The 20,211-nt window shown below is 37.8% G+C and overlaps 1 protein-coding gene and 1 long non-coding RNA gene across 10 annotated transcripts in view; one reads left to right on the top strand and one right to left on the bottom strand.

Annotated features, from left to right (window-relative positions):
• Window positions 1-20,211, top strand: part of Nrg3 (neuregulin 3) — a 1,117,568-nt gene that overhangs the window by 601,910 nt on the left and 495,447 nt on the right. The window lies entirely within an intron of this gene.
• Window positions 13,439-19,718, bottom strand: LOC134482324 (uncharacterized). Its single transcript, XR_010058355.1, has 2 exons — window positions 19,484-19,718; window positions 13,439-14,255 (listed from the first exon to the last, which is right to left on the bottom strand). It is a non-coding gene; the product is annotated as an uncharacterized LOC134482324 (long non-coding RNA).

Genomic DNA, 20,211 nt, shown 5'->3' with positions numbered 1-20,211 from the left:
ATTACTGCTATCATTTCGTCTGGTTCCTTCCTTAGGTCTCTGTGAAATGTCTTCCATTTATAGATACCATCTGGCCTAATGAGATTCTAACAGCTTCCACACACACTCGTTCTTTCTGTGCATTTAAATATTTTTATTGGAGTCATTATTGGATGAGAAATGTATAATAAAGGATTATATGGGTGCATGTTAAATAAATTATACAGTTTTCTTTCTTATTTAATGAAAGTAATTATGATTTTTGTTTGATTTACTGACTCTAAGTGTTGAGGTTCATCACTGGCCAAAGTAGTTTGTCTTGCTTAAATATCAAGTAATCCGAAGCGAAGATTGCTGTGGTGCAGCTGGGAATAGTCTAGGGATACAGAATTGAATATTTGATCAAATATATGTCCATTAGATTAAAACAGGAGCTGAAGAAATGGCTCGGACGTTCAGAGCACTTAAGGGGCACTTATAGTAGTTATTGTTTTGCAGAGGACCCATGTGATGTCTCACAACCATCTGTAATGTCAACCCAGAGATCCAATCTACTCTTTCCCCTCTGCTGGCACCAGACAAACAGTTACATTTATATGTGTTAGCCTATATACATGTGATAAAAACACTTATATACAAAAAATAAAATAAATGCTTTTAAAAGGAAATTTAACAAAAGATTGGGAGGAAATCTTCAACCGAATATACATATGTATTCTTAAATATCACTAATTTCTCTCTGTCTTCTCTCTCAATCGCTTTTCCTCTATATTTGTGTGTGTGTGTGTGTGTGTGTGTGTGTGTGTGTGTGTGTGTGAGAGAGAGAGAGAGAGAGAGAGAGAGAGAGAGAGACAGAGAGAGAGACAGAGAGACAGAGGGAGGGAGGGAGGAAGGGAGGGAGGGAGGGAGGGAGGGAGATGTTGAAATAATAAATATACATGTTCTTTATCAATGGAACTACAATCTAGTTACCAATTGGTCAATGAAAACTATTGTAAATTTACAAAATATTTGACATCTTGAACATTGTGGCTTGGCAATACTAAACATTCTACTGTTTACTGTTATATGAACTGTGATTGCATGCCATATCCCACTATCAGGAAAGTACTATAACATGTATTTCTGGCCTGTGGGGAAAATAATCAAGAATTGAACTTTGAAGTTCAATTTATACTGAAAACTTTTTGCTTTGTTCCATCATAAAATTGAGTGGTACAAGTGGAAGGAACCACTGTGAACCCAATATCCAGGAAACACCATGTGAGGCTATTTTGTGACTGTTATCCTTCACTTAAACAGTTATACAAATTAATCCCCAAATCAATAAAATCCTACTATGTGGAGTTATTTATATGTTGTAAGTCTTATATATGTTATAGCCGCAAAAGAAAATGATGACAATAATTCAAAATTAATATCTTGATAATTTTTGCCACATGCCATGGAATCTTGTAACCTGGATCTGCACGTTATAGAAGTAAACTGTGCTTAAAAATGTGGTTGGAGAATAATAATAGCAACCAACCAGAGCTCCCAGGGACTTATCTACCATCTAAAGAGTACACACGGATAGACCCATGGTTCCAGCTTCATATGTAGCAGAGGATGGCCTTATTGGGCACCAATGGGAGGAGAAGCCCTTGGTCCTGCCAAGGCTGGACCCTCCAGTGCAGGGGAATGTCAAGGCTGGGAGGCAGCAAGGGGTGGGCGGAAGGCTAGGGGAACACCATCATAGAAGAAGGGGGTTGGTATAGGGGGTTTATGGCCAGGAAACTGGGAAAAGGGATAATATTTGAAATCTAAATAAAAAATATCCAATAAAAAGTTAAGTTTAAAAGAAAGAATGTGGTTGTGGAATGAAAAAAAGTCATACCACAATTCCTCAAGTTATCAGGTATGGGACATGTTTTAAACCCCACCAGAGTAAAAAACCAAGTGCTATAGACCAAATGAGATACCATGTCTAAAAATGTCCACAATGCAAAGGAAATATTCTTATAATTAAACATAGCCAATATTTTCTTAATATGTTTGTATATATAGTCATGATCTCTTAAATCTGAATTGTTCACAGGAGAAAAATGACCAATGAAGTAAGAGAAACAATAACATTTCTTATTAGCATTTGACAAATATTTCTTTGCTTGGTGACAATGCTTGTTGACAGGATTAAGACAATATGACAGCAAGCAAAATTCCTGACATAAAGAGTTTTTAATATAGTTACGATTTGCAAGCCTATATTAACTGGAAAATAGTGCTTTTATTAAAAGTAGCGTAACACTCTGTATTATAAATATCGTTACCATTTCCTTGTTTAAAGACTCTTTGGGAACTTCTACGTAGACTTATTTCTTTCTGATTTGACTCCTGTTTGTATTATGAAATATGAACACATTTACACAGGTCAAATTAACACTATAGAGGTCTTATCAGAGGGCATCTGGTGACAGGGCCATTAAGGTGTGCAAGAAAAAAGATAGACGGAAGGTTAGTCTGAATGGGCAATTTCCCATTTGTCGGACTGATCCTTGATTTTATCATCAAGCTCACGTTCAGAAAATCCCATTGTGAGGTATAATAGATGACACCTGATACTAAAAATCCACACACCAGTCTGAAGAGTTCAGAAATTAATGCCTCCCATAACTCTAAGAGATTTGATAATGAAGGCAGCTCAATAGAGGTCAAGGAGAAATGGTATTGTGTGTGCTCCCCAGTGAATCAATGTAATCCTATTGCTTTTCCCAGATGTTCAGTCCTGGCATCAGTGGCTAAAATGTGATCTCAGTGACTTTCAGAGAAATCCTGGGACGTGATTCTGTACTAACTGGAGACTTTGTAAAACCTGTTTATTAGTATAATAGGGATAGTTGACCCATCAGGTTCCACTGTCTTGTGAGAGCTAATAAACTAGTCTCAATATTCCTTACCCTGTGACGCTTGGCTGTCTAGTGTATCTCTATGAGTCCTAACAATTTTAGAGATTTTATAACTCCATGATCATGTCTGGTTCTGTAACTTTCAGGTCTTCCAAATGTGAATTACATTGCCACACTGTGAGTACTTACCTTGCTCTTGACTGTCCTCACCGAGATATGCAATGCCATTATTTCTTCCACGTTCATTTCCTTCGTCTGGACTGGAAAACCATTTGAACGTTACAGGGTGTCTGCCAGGCTTATCATTGTGGAGATTGTAGTGAGGAGGTACAAATGGAGACTTCTCCAATGACAACGCAGGGATGGCACATGTATTTGGACATCCTTGCTCAATACATTCCCTTGCCCTTTGAACTGCTTGGAAGGCCAGGCTTGAAGCAGGTGTTAGTAAAACCTGTGCAGAAGCAGCAGGATTTTTGCCCTAATTAAAGCAGCAGTAGTTGAACTCTCCATAAGATGATGAGAGGTGTGGTATCCCCATTGTGTGCAACAAAGCTCTGAAAGTGATTGCTGGGGTCCTGAACTGGACCCTCTAGAAGATGGACAGTCTTATCATTTACAAACCTCCCAAGGCCTGCCCTAAACTTACACACCTAGTGGAAGCCCTGTCATGTTGCTTGAATGGTGGAATGAGATGACTTGTGCCCGTATCCATTAGGGAATATGCTAGTCAGAAGTGGACAAGGCAATGGTTATTTAAAATCCCTTTCAGAGTTGAAATCCAACTGAGTTCAAGCATTTTGGTTTCTTCTATCTCTAGTAAGGGGATAGGTATCACTAATGTAGGAATGGGGATGTTCTACTTCTCTAACAGTCTCCTCAACAAAAACCCCTCAGGGATTATTTTCCTTACCCTTATCTGGATTTGTTTTCTCTCATCTTACTTAGCAAGTTTCTCATATGTAGCTCTGTTTGTCTCTTCTTAATTTCTGCTGAACTGTGTGTCTGAGCTGGGCCTGATCTCAGACACAGGGTGCAGTGCCAGATTCAGAAACTGTTGTTCTCACAGCCTAGCTCTCATTTGCACGTTTGTGGAAATCACTGTGAAATGGTGATACAAGCCTCTTTTGTTGCCAGGTCCTGATCTCTCCTCCGTGTCACATGTGGCCTCCAAAATATTTTTATTTTCATGTGAGAAATTTCCTGGTTTTTTATCTAGGCCTTTCTTGTCAGTTTTTCTGAGGCTTCAAAGGGGTTAACAGATAAAGTAAAATACCTTGCTAATATTTGACGTTCAGCTTTAAAAATCGAGCAATTAAATATAATATTGCAGTTCTAGAAGTCCTTGAATTGAGTGTACTAAAACCATTTATTGTCTATCTGAAGATCAAATTTAACAGGATGCCTTATATTTTAATAGAAAATTGGGATGTAATTCACAGACTTTCCAAATCCTCTCTTTATAGTGTGTAATTTCCCATTTCTTGACGGGCTTAAAGATCTGGGTACCTATCATCATAAAATTTTCAGAACATCTTAATTAATTCAAAAAGAAACCAGGTGTTCTGTAACTATTGCCCCCACCCCCAATCATCATCTCTACAAATTCCAGGACTAGAAAACACTATTTCTATATAGATTTGGCCTGCTTTAGATCCAGATCTTTCAGAAATTAAAGAATAATTATAAAAGCACATATGTTCGTGGCTTTTTTCCTTTTAGCACTTTTATTCGGAGTTTTATTTGTGCTTTATCATGCACAATAATTGCATTGTGCTATAATCTTGCATGATATTAGAATAAGATATTTTATTTACTGATTCATCACTTGAAAGACTTCATTATTTGACTATTGCAGCTAATTCAGCTATGAAGATTCTTGTTTAGGTTTTGGACTGAACATACTCTCATTTTTTATGAACATATATCAAAGCCTGGAGGTGCTAGATGACAACTTCATGCTAAGCACTTAAAGGGACTACTTGTTTATTTCTCCAAGCGACAGCACTGTTTACATTCCCATTTTCAAGTTGTGAAGCTTCTGAGTTCTCTGCATACAATTTATTCCCCCCTCTCTCTCAATGTGTGCACCTGAATCGTGTACAAGAATGACATATGCATGTGTGTGATATGAAGGCAGCTGCACTTGTAGAGGCCAGAGGAGGACACTGGATAACCTGCTTCCTACTTTGAGACACCTCACCAAACAGTGACTTACTCCAGACAGGAACTAACCAGCTACCAGCTCTGTCATAACGATTTTAAAATAATTAAAATAAAAATCTCAGGTATAATATTTGCTCACTTTAAAGGTCAAGAGTATTCTTAATTGACAAATATACTTATGTAATAAAGGAGACTATTCAGAAAGTAACTTAAGTGGAAATATTAATAATGATGACAGACACTTATTAGATAACAAATTATAGTAGTTCCTCAACTACTGTTTCTTAATCAATATTTAAGTTTAATCTCAAACCTCACAGTATCTAACTATGATATGCCTTAAACATATAGACTGGAATAATTTAGTAACTTTAGTTTATTTTTTTTGTATTTTTTTTAATTAACTTGAGTATTTCTTATATACATTTCAAGTGTTATTCCCTTTCCCGGTTTCCGGGCAAATCCCCCTCCCCCCTCCCCTTCCTTATGGGTGTTCCCCTCCCCCCTCCCCTTCCTTATGGGTGTTCCCCTCCCAACCCTCCCCCCATTGCCGCCCACCCCCCATAGTCTAGTTCACTGGGGGTTCAGTCTTAGCAGGACCCAGGGCTTCCCCTTCCACTGGTGCTCTTACTAGGATATTCATTGCTACCTATGGGGTCAGAGTCCAGGGTCAGTCCATGTATAGTCTTTAGGTAGTGGCTTAGTCCCTGGAAGCTCTGGTTGCTTGACATTGTTGTACTTTTGGGGTCTCGAGCCCCTTCAAGCTCTTCCAGTTCTTTCTCTGATTCCTTCAACGGGGGACCTATTCTCAGTTCAGTGGTTTGCTGCTGGCATTCGCCTCTGTATTTGCTGTATTCTGGCTGTGTCTCTCAGGAGCGATCTACATCCGGCTCCTGTCGGTCTGCACTTCTTTGCTTCATCCATCTTGTCTAATTGGGTGGCTGTATATGTATGGGCCACATGTGGGGCAGGCTCTGAATGGGTGTTCCTTCAGTCTCTGTTTTAATCTTTGCCTCTCCCTTCCCTGCCAAGGGTATTCTTTTTCCTCATTTAAAGAAGGAGTGAAGCATTCACATTTTGATTATCCATCTTGAGTTTCGTTTGTTCTAGGGATCTAGGGTAATTCAAGCATTTGGGCTAATAGCCACTTATCAATGAGTGCATACCATGTATGTCTTTCTGTGATTGGGTTAGCTCACTCAGGATGATATTTTCCAGTTCCAACCATTTGCCTACGAATTTCATAAACTCGTTGTTTTTGATAGCTGAGTAATATTCCATTGTGTAGATGTACCACATTTTCTGTATCCATTCCTCTGTTGAAGGGCATCTGGGTTCTTTCCAGTTTCTGGCTATTATAAATAAGGCTGCAATGAACATAGTGGAGCACGTGTCTCTTTTATATGTTGAGGCATCTTTTGGGTATATGCCCAAGAGAGGTATAGCTGGATCCTCAGGCAGTTCAATGTCCAATTTTCTGAGGAACCTCCAGACTGATTTCCAGAATGGTTGTACCAGTCTGCAACACCAACAATGGAGGAGTGTTCCTCTTTCTCCACATCCTCGCCAGCATCTGCTGTCACCTGAGTTTTTGATCTTAGCCATTCTCACTGGTGTGAGGTGAAATCTCAGGGTTGTTTTGATTTGCATTTCCCTTATGACTAAAGATGTTGAACATTTCTTTAGGTGTTTCTCAGCCATTCGGCATTCCTCAGCTGTGAATTCTTTGTTTAGCTCTGAACCCCATTTTTTAATAGGGTTATTTGTTTCCCTGCGGTCTAACTTCTTGAGTTCTTTGTATATTTTGGATATAAGGCCTCTATCTGTTGTAGGATTGGTAAAGATCTTTTCCCAATCTGTTGGTTGCCGTTTTGTCCTAACCACCGTGTCCTTTGCCTTACAGAAGCTTTGCAGTTTTATGAGATCCCATTTGTTGATTCTTGATCTTAGAGCATAAGCCATTGGTGTTTTGTTCAGGAAATTTTTTCCAGTGCCCATGTGTTCCAGATGCTTCCCTAGTTTTTCTTCTATTAGTTTGAGTGTGTCTGGTTTGATGTGGAGGTCCTTGATCCACTTGGACTTAAGCTTTGTACAGGGTGATAAGCATGGATCGATCTGCATTCTTCTACATGTTGCCCTCCAGTTGAACCAGCACCACTTGCTGAAAATGCTATCTTTTTTCCATTGGATGGTTTTGGCTCCTTTGTCAAAAATCAAGTGACCATGGGTGTGTGGGTTCATTTCTGGGTCTTCAATTCTATTCCATTGGTCTATCTGTCTGTCTCTGTACCAATACCATGCAGTTTTTATCACTATTGCTCTGTAATACTGCTTGAGTTCAGGGATAGTGATTCCCCCTGAAGTCCTTTTATGGTTGAGGATAGCTTTAGCTATCCTGGGTTTTTTGTTATTCCAGATGAATTTGCAAATTGTTCTGTCTAACTCTTTGAAGAATTGGATTGGTATTTTGATGGGGATTGCATTGAATCTGTAGATTGCTTTTGGTAAAATGGCCATTTTTACTATATTAATCCTGTGAATCCATGAGCATGGGAGATCTTTCCATCTTCTGAGGTCTTCTTCAATTTCTTTCCTCAGTGTCTTGAAGTTCTTATTGTACAGATCTTTTACTTGCTTGGTTAAAGTCACACCGAGGTACTTTATATTATTTGGGTCTATTATGAAGGGTGTCGTTTCCCTAATTTCTTTCTCGGCTTGTTTCTCTTTTGTATAGAGGAAGGCAACTGATTTATTTGAGTTAATTTTATACCCAGCCACTTTGCTGAAGTTGTTTATCAGCTTTAGTAGTTCTCTGGTGGAACTTTTGGGATCACTTAAATATACTATCATGTCATCTGCAAATAGTGATATTTTGACCTCTTCTTTTCCGATCTGTATCCCCTTGATCTCCTTTTGTTGTCTGATTGCTCTGGCTAGAACTTCAAGAACTATATTGAATAAGTAGGGAGAGAGTGGGCAGCCTTGTCTAGTCCCTGATTTTAGTGGGATTGCTTCAAGTTTCTCTCCATTTAGTTTAATGTTAGCAACTGGTTTGCTGTATATGGCTTTTACTATGTTTAGGTATGGGCCTTGAATTCCTATTCTTTCCAGGACTTTTATCATGAAGGGGTGTTGAATTTTGTCAAATGCTTTCTCAGCATCTAATGAAATGATCATGTGGTTTTGTTCTTTCAGTTTGTTTATATGATGGATCACGTTGATGGTTTTCCGTATATTAAACCATCCCTGCATGCCTGGGATGAAGCCTACTTGATCATGGTGGATGATTGTTTTGATGTGCTCTTGAATTCGGTTTGCCAGAATTTTATTGAGTATTTTTGCGTCGATATTCATAAGGGAAATTGGTCTGAAGTTCTCTTTCTTTGTTGTGTCTTTGTGTGATTTAGGTATAAGAGTAATTGTGGCTTCGTAGAAGGAATTCGGTAGTGCTCCATCTGTTTCAATTTTGTGGAATAGTTTGGATAATATTGGTATGAGGACTTCTATGAAGGTTTGATAGAATTCTGCACTAAACCCGTCTGGACCTGGGCTCTTTTTGGTTGGGAGACCTTTAATGACTGCTTCTATTTCCTTAGGAGTTATGGGGTTGTTTAACTGGTTTATCTGTTCCTGATTTAACTTCGATACCTGGTATCTGTCTAGGAAATTGTCCATTTCCTGAAGATTTTCAAATTTTGTTGAATATAGGTTTTTATAGTAAGATCTGATGATTTTTTGAATTTCCTCTGAATCTGTAGTTATGTCTCCCTTTTCATTTCTAATTTTGTTAATTTGGACGCACTCTCTGTGTCCTCTCTTTAGTCTGGCTAAGGGTTTATCTATCTTGTTGATTTTCTCAAAGAACCAACTTTTGGTTCTGTTGATTCTTTCTATGGTCCTTTTTGTTTCTACTTGGTTGATTTCAGCTCTGAGTTTGATTATTTCCTGCCTTCTACTCCTCCTGGGTGTATTTGCTTCTTTTTGTTCTAGAGCTTTTAGGTGTGCTGTCAAGCTGCTGACATATGCTCTTTCCTGTTTCTTTCTGCAGGCACTCAGCGCTATGAGTTTTCCTCTTAGCACAGCTTTCATTGTGTCCCATAAGTTTGGGTATGTTGTATCTTCATTTTCATTAAATTCTAAAAAGTTTTTAATTTCTTTCTTTATTTCTTCCTTGACCAGGTTATCATTGAGTAGAGCATTGTTCAATTTCCACGTATATGTGGGCATTCTTCCCTTATTGTTATTGAAGACCAGTTTTAGGCCGTGGTGGTCCGATAGCACGCATGGGATTATCTCTATTTTCTTTACCTGTTGAGGACCGTTTTTTGACCAATTATATGGTCAATTTTGGAGAAAGTACCATGAGGAGCTGAGAAGAAGGTATATCCTTTTGCTTTAGGATAGAATGTTCTATAAATATCCGTTAAGTCCATTTGGCTCATGACTTCTCTTAGTCTGTCGACATCACTGTTTAATTTCTGTTTCCATGATCTGTCCATTGATGAGAATGGTGTGTTGAAATCTCCCACTATTATTGTGTGAGGTGCAATGTGTGTTTTGAGCTTTAGTAAGGTTTCTTTTACGTATGTAGGTGCCCTTGTATTTGGGGCATAGATATTTAGGATTGAGAGTTCATCTTGGTGGATTTTTCCTTTGATGAATATGAAGTGTCCTTCCTTATCTTTTTTGATGACTTTTAGTTGGAAATTGATTTTATTTGATATTAGAATGGCTACTCCAGCTTGCTTCTTCTGACCATTTGCTTGGAAAGTTGTTTTCCAGCCTTTCACTCTGAGGTAGTGTGTGTCTTTGTCTCTGAGGTGTGTTTCCTGTAGGCAGCAGAATGCAGGGTCCTCATTGCGTATCCAGTTTGTTAATCTATGTCTTTTTATTGGGGAGTTGAGGCCATTGATATTGAGAGATATTAAGGAATAGTGATTATTGCTTCCCTTTATATTCATATTTGGATGTGAGGTTATGTTTGTGTGCTTTCATTCTCTTTGTTTTGTTGCCAAGACGATTAGTTTCTTGCTTCTTCTAGGGTATAGCTTGCCTCCTTATGTTGGGCTTTACCATTTATTATCCTTTGTAGTGCTGGATTTGTAGAAACATATTGTGTAAATTTGGTTTTGTCATGGAATATCTTGGTTTCTCCATCAATGTTAATTGAGAGTTTTGCTGGATACAGTAACCTGGGCTGGCATTTTTGTTCTCTTAGGGTCTGTATGACATCAGTCCAGGATCTTCTGGCCTTCATAGTTTCTGGCGAGAAGTCTGGTGTGATTCTGATAGGTCTCCCTTTATATGTTACTTGACCTTTTTCCCTTACTGCTTTTAATATTCTTTCTTTATTTTGTGCGTTTGGTGTTTTGACAATTATGTGACGGGAGGTGTTTCTTTTCTGGTCCAATCTATTTGGAGTTCTGTAGGCTTCTTGTATGTCTATGGGTATCTCTTTTTTTAGGTTAGGGAAGTTTTCTTCTATGATTTTGTTGAAGATATTTACTGGTCCTTTGAGCTGGGAGTCTTCACTCTCTTCTATACCTATTATCCTTAGGTTTGATCTTCTCATTGAGTCCTGGATTTCCTGTATGTTTTGGACCAGTAGCTTTTTCCGCTTTACATTATCTTTGACAGTTGAGTCAATGATTTCTATGGAATCTTCTGCTCCTGAGATTCTCTCTTCCATCTCTTGAATTCTGTTGGTGAGGCTTGTATCTACAGCTCCTTGTCTCTTCTTTTGTTTTTCTATATCCAGGGTTGTTTCCATGTGTTCTTTCTTGATTGCTTCTATTTCCATTTTTAATTCCTTCAACTGTTTGATTGTGTTTTCCTGGAATTCTTTCAGGGATTTTTGCGATTCCTCTCTGTAGGCTTCTACTTGTTCTCTAAGGGAGTTCTTCATGTCTTTCTTGAAGCCCTCCAGCATCATGATCAAATATGATTTTGAAAATAGATCTTGCTTTTCTGGTGTGTTAACTTTAGTTTATTAAATATTTGTTAAGACGTTGAGAAGTGCTTTGGAAACCTGGATAGCACACTTCATTTTATATTATTTTCTATTCCATATATATATGATTTTTACCTCGGTTTCACTATCCACCAAGTTTAAATGAATAATTGAAGTCAACTTAATAATAGTATTTGAGAGTATCTTACAACACAGACTATATTTCTTCAAGACATCTCTTCTTTTTAATATGTTCAAACCATCAGCTTCACAAAAGGAAACTATTCAAGAAACACTCTCCCATGATTCTGTCTAGAGAGCAGCATTTCTATGAGTGACCTCTAGAACAAGGTATTTGTGACTCTCCCATGTTTTACGCATTTCTACTAGTTTGATCAGTTCTCTTTACCCAGCATTTCTCAGTGTTTTCTATGGGAATTAATTTCTCCTCCTCTCTCTATTCCTTCATGATGTTCAAAGTAGTAGCATCATCAGAGAGATGATGAGAACAAGAAATCTTAGACTGAACCAATGAGTCTTGGACAGGAATGTCTACCAGGTTGTTTTCACCATGACAAATCTAAGTTCAAAGAATGGATAGTTAGCAAGAATAAGAGCTGCTTTTGAAAAACCTAAAAAGCTATAGGATCCAGTAAAGAATTGCTTACAAAATTGATGAGAAGTAGAAAGGTAGAAGAGAAAAATATGAATGACACCTTGACTGTGAGACAATTTTCTCAGCTAGGCAAACTTAAAAATTTGTTCTAAGTTCAACTCTAATTCATGATCCAAAATAGGGAATTTTGCATAAAATTCACTAGATATTAAAATAGGACCACAACTCATAATTCTCCAGAATAATGTTATAAAAATTAGCTTTAACAATGCTTTTAAACCTAAGTCTCCATGGATTGAAATTTTAAAAGGCCTGGATTTATTTTAAAACTTTAACAAATGGACAAGACTTCTGGACTCAGGCACTGAACCAATGACTCAAAACAAATGTCAAGTTCTGGAGTTGGCTTCAGATTTTGAACTTCTGCTGCTGAGTGTCCCATAAGAAACATCAGAGGAAGATAAACAAACATGTCAAACACTACCAAATGCACAGATCATATGCCTCATGATTGAGGAACCAGAAAAGCAAGCAAGCAAACAAAAACAGACAAGAAGAAATAAAGCATCAAGATACAAAATAAGATACAAACAAAGATACAAACTACAAATGATCAAGAGTGACCATGGGAAGGAGTAATAGTTAAATTGAAAACATATTCCAGAAACAATGCTCCCCCACAAAAATGCTAGATTGCATTTATGTAAAATTCTAGAACGAGCATTAGTAAGTTTATTGTGCTGAATAGCAACCACAGGATGGGTATAGCGTTTACTCAGCAGCCAAGATCACTATATGCTCTTGTAGACGATGCAGGTTGAATTCCCAGCACCCATATGACAGCTCACACCTGTCTGTAACTCCAATTCTAGGGACTTCAATGTCCTCCTCTGGCCTAGTTGAGCAGTGCATGTGTGTGGTGTATAGATATGCATGTAGGTAAAACACTAACACACGCAATCCAAAAAATGAACTTAAAAAATGAAGTGCAGCTACAATGGAAAGGGAGACAATGTGCATTAGAATACAAATGGTAGTGGTGGGGAGTGAGGGGGTGGATATCTGAGAAGCAAGCGTTCCCTCGAGGAAGACCATTCCAAGAGTTCTGGGATTTGGCTTATATGCTATTTACTAATCCAGGTGATAAATTAGCCACACACACACACACACACACACACACACACACACACACACACACACACACCTGGTTTTCCTGTATGTTGTCTATGGGGCTGGGGGAGATAAACCTGCCAAGAAAATTGTTGTTCTGTCCCTATGTGTGTGGAAAATATAAAATCTCACTCTACCTGATATTGATAAGCTATGATTGCTGGACCTCTTTTTCCATATCCATCTTCTTCTTCCTCCTCTGTTTACATAATGACAGATGTGATGGTATCTGTGAGTGCCATGCCTTATCACAGTGTTGGACTACCAGACATCACTGACATGGACTCAGTGATTAGTTGCTTATGGACAGATGGAGCATCTTATGTGTCATCAGAGGTTTTGCAGCTTTCTCTGTCTCTTTTTGTACAGTCTACCTCAGCCACAGAACACTAATACCCCAGACATTGCAGAATAATACTTGCAAAGTAATGCAGTAGCAGATTTAAATGAAGTGGCCTGTAGCTATGGTCAAAGGAGACCTTCCTGACCACCTACTGAATGAGCTCATAGTCAATGAATGCCTATTCAAACTATGAGTCATTTCAAATTACGTTTAGCGGGGGGTGGGGGGAGTTGAAGGAGGGTGACCAAGTACACACAGATATTCTAACTTGTGGGGAAATACACACATTCTGCTGGCTACTGATGGAGAATCTGGAGTAAAAGTTTGAATGGGGTATAATACAATTATCATATATTTTCTTTTTGACTCTCTAAATTCTTAGTGCGATGTTTAAATAGAGTCCAAGAGGGGTCTTGGGTCATAGATGCTGTTCCAGTATAGGCTGCACCACTTTCAAAGTACTGACAGCATTAGTTCCAGCCTGTAGATGTTGCTAGGTCCTATTTCTCAAGGTCTTCTGGAGTGGACCTTTGATGTTAAGCTCATAGACTTATTAGGCACAGTCATAGTTAAAAGGCAGGTGCTTTCTTTGTTGCCTTGGAGATAAGTATGGTATAAAGGATTTTTCCGTGATTTCCTGATTGCTTGCAGCCTTAATACCGAGAGCTGAGTCAAATATATTTTCATTTTTTCATCATTTCTCAGCTTTGAAATTGCTAGTTATTTTAGAAAAGATTGTTTTAGAAGATGTCAAGAAAATATTGTCAGTTTCAGAAGAGATATTGCCCACAGAGGCTATCTATCCTTTTTGTGGTGCACATTGTATACAAAGTTCTTTGTTCGAGTTTGTCATTTCGTCTAATTATTAATGAAATGTTGTTAATAATCATGATATTGAGATAATCAAAAGTGGTTTTGACTGACTTCCATTCTTTCTTTCAGCTCCTAAGTCTTAGGTATGATCGAGAGGCATGTTGTGTTGAGGAATCCATTTTCTTGCTTACACAAGCTTACAAGATGTCTGTCATCCCAAGTCCTCTTAATGCAACATTGCATACACTCTATAGGTAGAATGCCATGCTTACCAGCATAACAAACTCTTCAGACACTGCTGACTTGGCACAGCCAACTTCTGTTTTCAGTTATCTGTAGGGAAAGCACATCATTAAAATATAGTAGCTCCCAGGGAAGCACTGGTATGTCAACTTTTGGCAAGCCTGGAACAGGAAGATACTAAGACACAAGGAGGAGTACAAGTTGAAGCAAAACAGAAAAGTTATTCATTGGAAGGTTGTAAAACCTGATAGATTCATGAGAGCTCAGGCTTCCAGTGGTAGAATGGATAGAGGTTAGTGTTAATCCCCTTGTTGCAGTGGTCACTTATTAATGTATGGTGTAAACCCACTATTGTTTAAGTTATTATTTGACAAAGCCCAATTGTTTTTTTAGATATACCCCATACACAATAATAAACAAATAAACAACAATGATATTTAGTTCTCCCTATTGCCGAGAAAATTAATGATACATATTTATCTTGCACAGAGTTTCTATCTATGTTTATCAACCTCCATGAAAACTCTATTTGTGTAACTGTGTACATGGAATCTAGAAGACTCAACTCTGTGGAGGAAAAGCATCTCTTTGAGAAGGCATTAACCATCAGAGAAACTGTGCTTGGAGACGACTTAGCACATCCCTTTAGGGTAGTTCTCAGCAAAAGGTGTTGCATACATGAACATCGCTCATGTTCAAGGCAGCATATTGTTAAAGTAGAGGAGTGAGGAACCTCAGTAACAAGAGATTTTGAAAATTCCAAACAATGAAACAACGTTAGGTTTTGTTTGGTTTTTGTTGTTGTTGTTGTTGTTCCTGTTGTTGTTTAGAATTTTTTATTTCAAGTTTCATTTTTTTAATTTATTTATTTTTATTTATTTTAATTGTTTTTTACAATCCAGACTTCATCCCCCTCCTGGTCTGCCCTTCCCCCCCATCTTTCTCCATCCAGTACCTCCTCCCCAACACCTGGATACAAAAGGATGTCCCACACCCCAACCCCATCATGCCTCTCCACTCCCTGGGCCCTCATTGAGGCTAGACCAGGCAGTCCTCTGCTGTCTATGTGTCCGGGCCTTCATATTAGTTGAGAATGCTACCTTGATGGTGGCTTAGTGTCTGAGAGATATAAGGGTCCAGATCAGTTGTGACTGCTCGTCTTCCCATGGGGCTGCCCTCCTCCTCAGCTTCTTCTAGCTTTTCCCCAATTCAACCACGTATCCTTGGCTTCCATCCATTGCTTTTGTGCTAGTATCTGCATCTGACTAATTCAGCTGCTTGTTGGACCTCTCAGAGGGCAGCGATACTACCCTGTCTGTAAGCACACCATAGCATTAGTAACAGTACAGGAAGCTAGATCCCAATTTGGGCCTATCACTGGACCTCCTTTCTCTCATGCTCTTCTCCATTTTTGTCCCTTCAGTTCCTCCAGATAGGAAAAATTCTGAGTCAGAACTTTTGACTGTGGGATGGTAATCCCATCCTTCCACTTGATGTGATATCCTGTCCCTCCACTGGAAGTGGACTTTACAAGTTCCCTTCACCACTGTAAGGCATTTCATTCAAGGTCCCTCCCTTTGAGTCCTGAGAGTGTCTCACCTCCCAGGTCTCTGGTACATTCTAGAGGGTCCCCCCCCATCTCCTACCTCCAGAGGTTTCCTGCTTCCATTCTTTCTGCTGCCCCTCAGGGCTTCAGTCCCCATTCCCCAAACCCAGTACATGATCATACAACACTAGTTTTGTGTCAGACTTAACCTGTACTTTTGAAGAGATGCTGATTAAGGTAAATTTGATTTCTTTGAACTTATAGAATCAAACCAAATATTTGGGAAGTATATTCAAATATAGGCCAACATCTCACAGTAACCTCATACTACAAGAAATTTAGGTTCCCAAAGTTTAACAAGAAATGATTACCCCCTTCCCTCTCTTTGTGTGATTTAACAAAGAATCGATCTCCCATCCTCTCTTCTTGCCTTTTATCTCTGCCAGTTTGACACACAGACATGTTTTCAGGTAGTACCACATCATAAAAAGCAATATTTTTAATAAGTGATGAAAACTGGGGAGCAGACATATTTGAAACAGACTGTAGTATATAAATAATTTATAAACAAGCTCAAATAACCTTTATCAATCCATCAACAGAGCAAGACCATTGTGGTCAGGGTTGAGAGGTGTTTGGTAAAAGTGACTTTAAGGACTAATTCCCATCATGAAGCACATTTTGTTCTGATAGTTTCTATTTTGCCATGCCCCATCCATCTTTGAGCACTTTATGAAATGTTAAGTGATTCATTTGTTTCTTGCATTAGTTGTTGTGCTGTATTCCAATATTCCCAGACCAGAAATACTAAGGTTTTAAACAAATGACATTGGTCTGAAGCCACGTTGATGTTCATGGGTCATGCTGCCCCACCCTCCATCTTCTCTTCCCCCGGGGGCCATACAGATATGAGGGGCATGTGCTGCCCACTAGGGCTAAGTTGATATCTATGATCCAGGCCGTCTCTGGGGTCTTGCTTGGTTCCCTGGTATCACTGTAGCCGAGAAAGGTGCTCACTGTCTGAGCTATGACCAGAAACCATCTGGAGATCCACACCTGAGCTCCTGTTGACTGTGAAGAACAAGAAATCTGCTTCTGCTGTGATGTCGATGACTTCAGATGCATGCATGGTTGAGAGGGACGGATAGGAAAGCCTTCTGTGACAACCTCTTCCCCACTTCTAACTCCCTCTACCAGGAAGTAACAACCTAAACAGGAAGCCACACAAACGAACTCTTAGGAAATGTTTTGGGAATGCTGAAGTGTGGCTCTCCACCTCTGAAGGCCTCTGACAGAGGTGAAGGAGGGGAAGGACTCCATTCTATTTAAGGGGCAAGCCACTGAGAGTTTGCCCATGCTCTAGTAAGTATATAGATAACAAAGCTTGGACTGTCCTTTAAATCTTGTTTTTATTCATACTGGGTTTTTGGGGGGGTCATAAAGGTGGACGTTGGACACAAAAGGACCGGAGTGCATATGATCAAGATGCATGACATGAAATTGACAGAGAATCAATAAAAATGTTTTTAAAAATGACAACGGAAAAAACAGATTATAGGTCAGGATATATATCCATTATTCATATAGAATTTGCTTGGTAACCACATGTGCTCACTACACTGTTTTCAAAAGGGGGAAAGATACAAAGATTAACCTGTCCACAAGCTGAGCTTCTTGAAATAAAAGCCACATGAAGGGATGACAGAATAAGAAATAGTCTCAGCAAAGGTGAGATAGAATTCAATTAGTGAATTTAGGTGTTGCACTTACAATGCACTGGCTTAAGATAAAACAATATGGATATCAAATACATATTACCTGGATCACATCAAATCACATATGGTAATAACATTAACTTGTGATTCCCCAGTCTTAATTTAAAATATTTTAAGGAGTTCTAAAAATACAACTTGAATGTTAAAATTACTTGGTAAAAAGAACAAAGATGCTATTGTAAGTTGAAGAAAAAATATTTACCTATAAATATAATTGGTCTAAACCCTCTGCAAGATTCAGTATGAAAATGAAAATACTGTTCAGAATAGATTAAAGTTGACATTACCATTGTCACCAAAAGTGTTTTCTCAGTTAAAGCCAAGGTCTGTAAAGGAATGCCAAAGTATCAAGAATTTGTAAATGGCTACATATAAAATGCAAATCTACACATATAATCATGTAATTTAAAAAGAACACTTTAAAAGTATATTCATATATTACTGAAGAGCATGATATGAGAGAGATTTGAACAAAGGCATTGATAAATGTATATAAACATGAAATGCAACTAGTTTTAATTCATATTTGAATTCTTTTAGATACTTAAATGGTAATTATTATGCTTTATAGATTATTATAATATATTATGTTACTTTTGTACTCTTGAAAGATTTTTATTCTTAAAATAATTTTGAGTCTGCACTTTCATCTCTATCAATAGTATAAACTATCCTATTATTCACTATTACAAAACCATGTAATTTCATTATTTGCTGCATGCTGTTTTAGTCTCTAAAATAAACGAATTTATACCTTAATCATGTTGTCAATCATTTGCCGTTATACTAAAACAGTGTTCTGTGGGCAGTCATACACACACACACACACACACACACACACATAAATGGGAAACATCTATAGCTCTCAGAAAAGATAATACCATTTTAAATTTATTAATTTATATGAATTATCAATTTTAAGTTTATATAATTTACATTTTACTCCCACTTTTAATCTTATTCAAGGAAAAGGTTTATAATATTAATATCAAATTTTTTATTTTATTGTGATGTGAAAATTTACTGTATGACCAACCCTCTCTTAATAAAAGCATAGGAAATAAATAAATAAATAAATAAATAAATAAATAAATAAATAAATAAGTCAACAAACCAACAATATTAAACCAGCCCCACTGGTTTTGCTGTAATTTTCTTTTTTCCTAACACCTTGCTTCTAAGTATATTGCATGCAATGGAGCATGCTGTCAGTAACTATAGAAATAAATTTTCAACATAATTTTATATTTTGAGAAGTATGGGGTTAGGGTTCCAGGATATGCAATTAATTATTTACCTATCAGAGTGAAAACCAAAAGAGCAATAAGAAAACAACTGTTCATGTTAGCAAAGAACTGGTTCAAGACAAAATTGTCTCCATCTGGCCACCCCAGTGCAGGTAGAGAGAACTCTTTAGAAAGCTTGTTGGTAAGAGAGGCTAGATCCCATAGAAAGAACAAGAAAGCATTCTCAATTCTCATGAGAAAATATCTATATTTCAAAAACATAAATTGGGTGGACTATAGTGCAAAATTAATATATTGCTTTCTTCGCCTTATTTGAACATTTTCTTTAAACAGTGTGTCCTTCTACAACCAATGAGCTCAAATATAATTTGCAAGCAATTCAAAGTGTAAATTTTTGAAAGTTATCTATTTGTAAAATATTATTCAAAAGAGTTTTTATAGCCCTAGGGTATTAGCATGTAAAATTTGAATCTTGGATTCATTAGAAAAGTACCTTCTGTGAATGCTTCTTTGTGAACGTTGATCCTAGGCTCACCCTGTTTTACCTACTCAATATGGTTTGCCCAGAGTATCCCATGAGCTTGTTTTGAGAAGCAGTCAATCACAACCAAACAATTGATTAACCTTCTGTGTTCTTCGAAAAGCAGACATATCACATCAGAAAGAATTTGTAATATCATTTTCATGAAATCTTGATCTACCCAGGATTTGATGGATTTAAGAAGGAAAACAGAGTAACTTGTTGCCTACCTCAGGGTAGAAAAAAGACTGTGGGGAAAGTACCAGAGATATGAGAAACTGAACTCAGTATCTGGGAGATGGGAGCAGGGCCGTGATGAAATTGTCTTCTATAAGCAAGGCTGGCCCAGATGTGCTTTCCTTTTGATGAACAATAAATACATTTGTTCTGAAACTTCTCCAGCAACTTTTCCTTTTCCTTTATACCTTAAGAAAACACATTCAGGTTGCTAATCAACAGATGTATGTAGCTTCTTAGAATGGTAAGGTGAGTTCTTTATTCTTTGCACTTAAGCTTTTTTTCCAGGCTGTTAGAATGAGCAGATAAACTTGTTGGCCTGGTTTATGCTCTTATTTAGAGACAGCGAACATGGAATTAATTCCCTGCCTTGAAAAGTTGTACTGAAATTACTTAACCACATTATGGTAGCAGAGGGATTGAAATCTAAAGGTTCTGAGAGTCTACAGGTCACAGAACACTCAGTAGATATTTGGTCTTGTTAGCTGATGGATCAGAAGATGTTCCAGTCACAGAACATTATTTGGGCTTGGAGATACTTGTCATGAAGTAATGTGAAATAATGTTTTTAAAATTTATTGTAATAAATGATTAGCTGTATTCCCTAATTGGTTGTGAGTTACCCAAGACATTGAAGATAATCTAACAACAACAACAACAACTGCCACCACCACCACCACCACAACAACAACAACAACAAAACTAGTTGTCATATAGAAGC

The sequence above is a fragment of the Rattus norvegicus genome, chromosome 16 (assembly GCF_036323735.1).
Source record: "Rattus norvegicus strain BN/NHsdMcwi chromosome 16, GRCr8, whole genome shotgun sequence".
Taxonomy (NCBI): domain Eukaryota; kingdom Metazoa; phylum Chordata; class Mammalia; order Rodentia; family Muridae; genus Rattus; species Rattus norvegicus.
The sequence above is the reverse complement of the archived record's forward strand: the minus strand, read 5'-3'. Positions and strand labels throughout refer to the sequence as shown.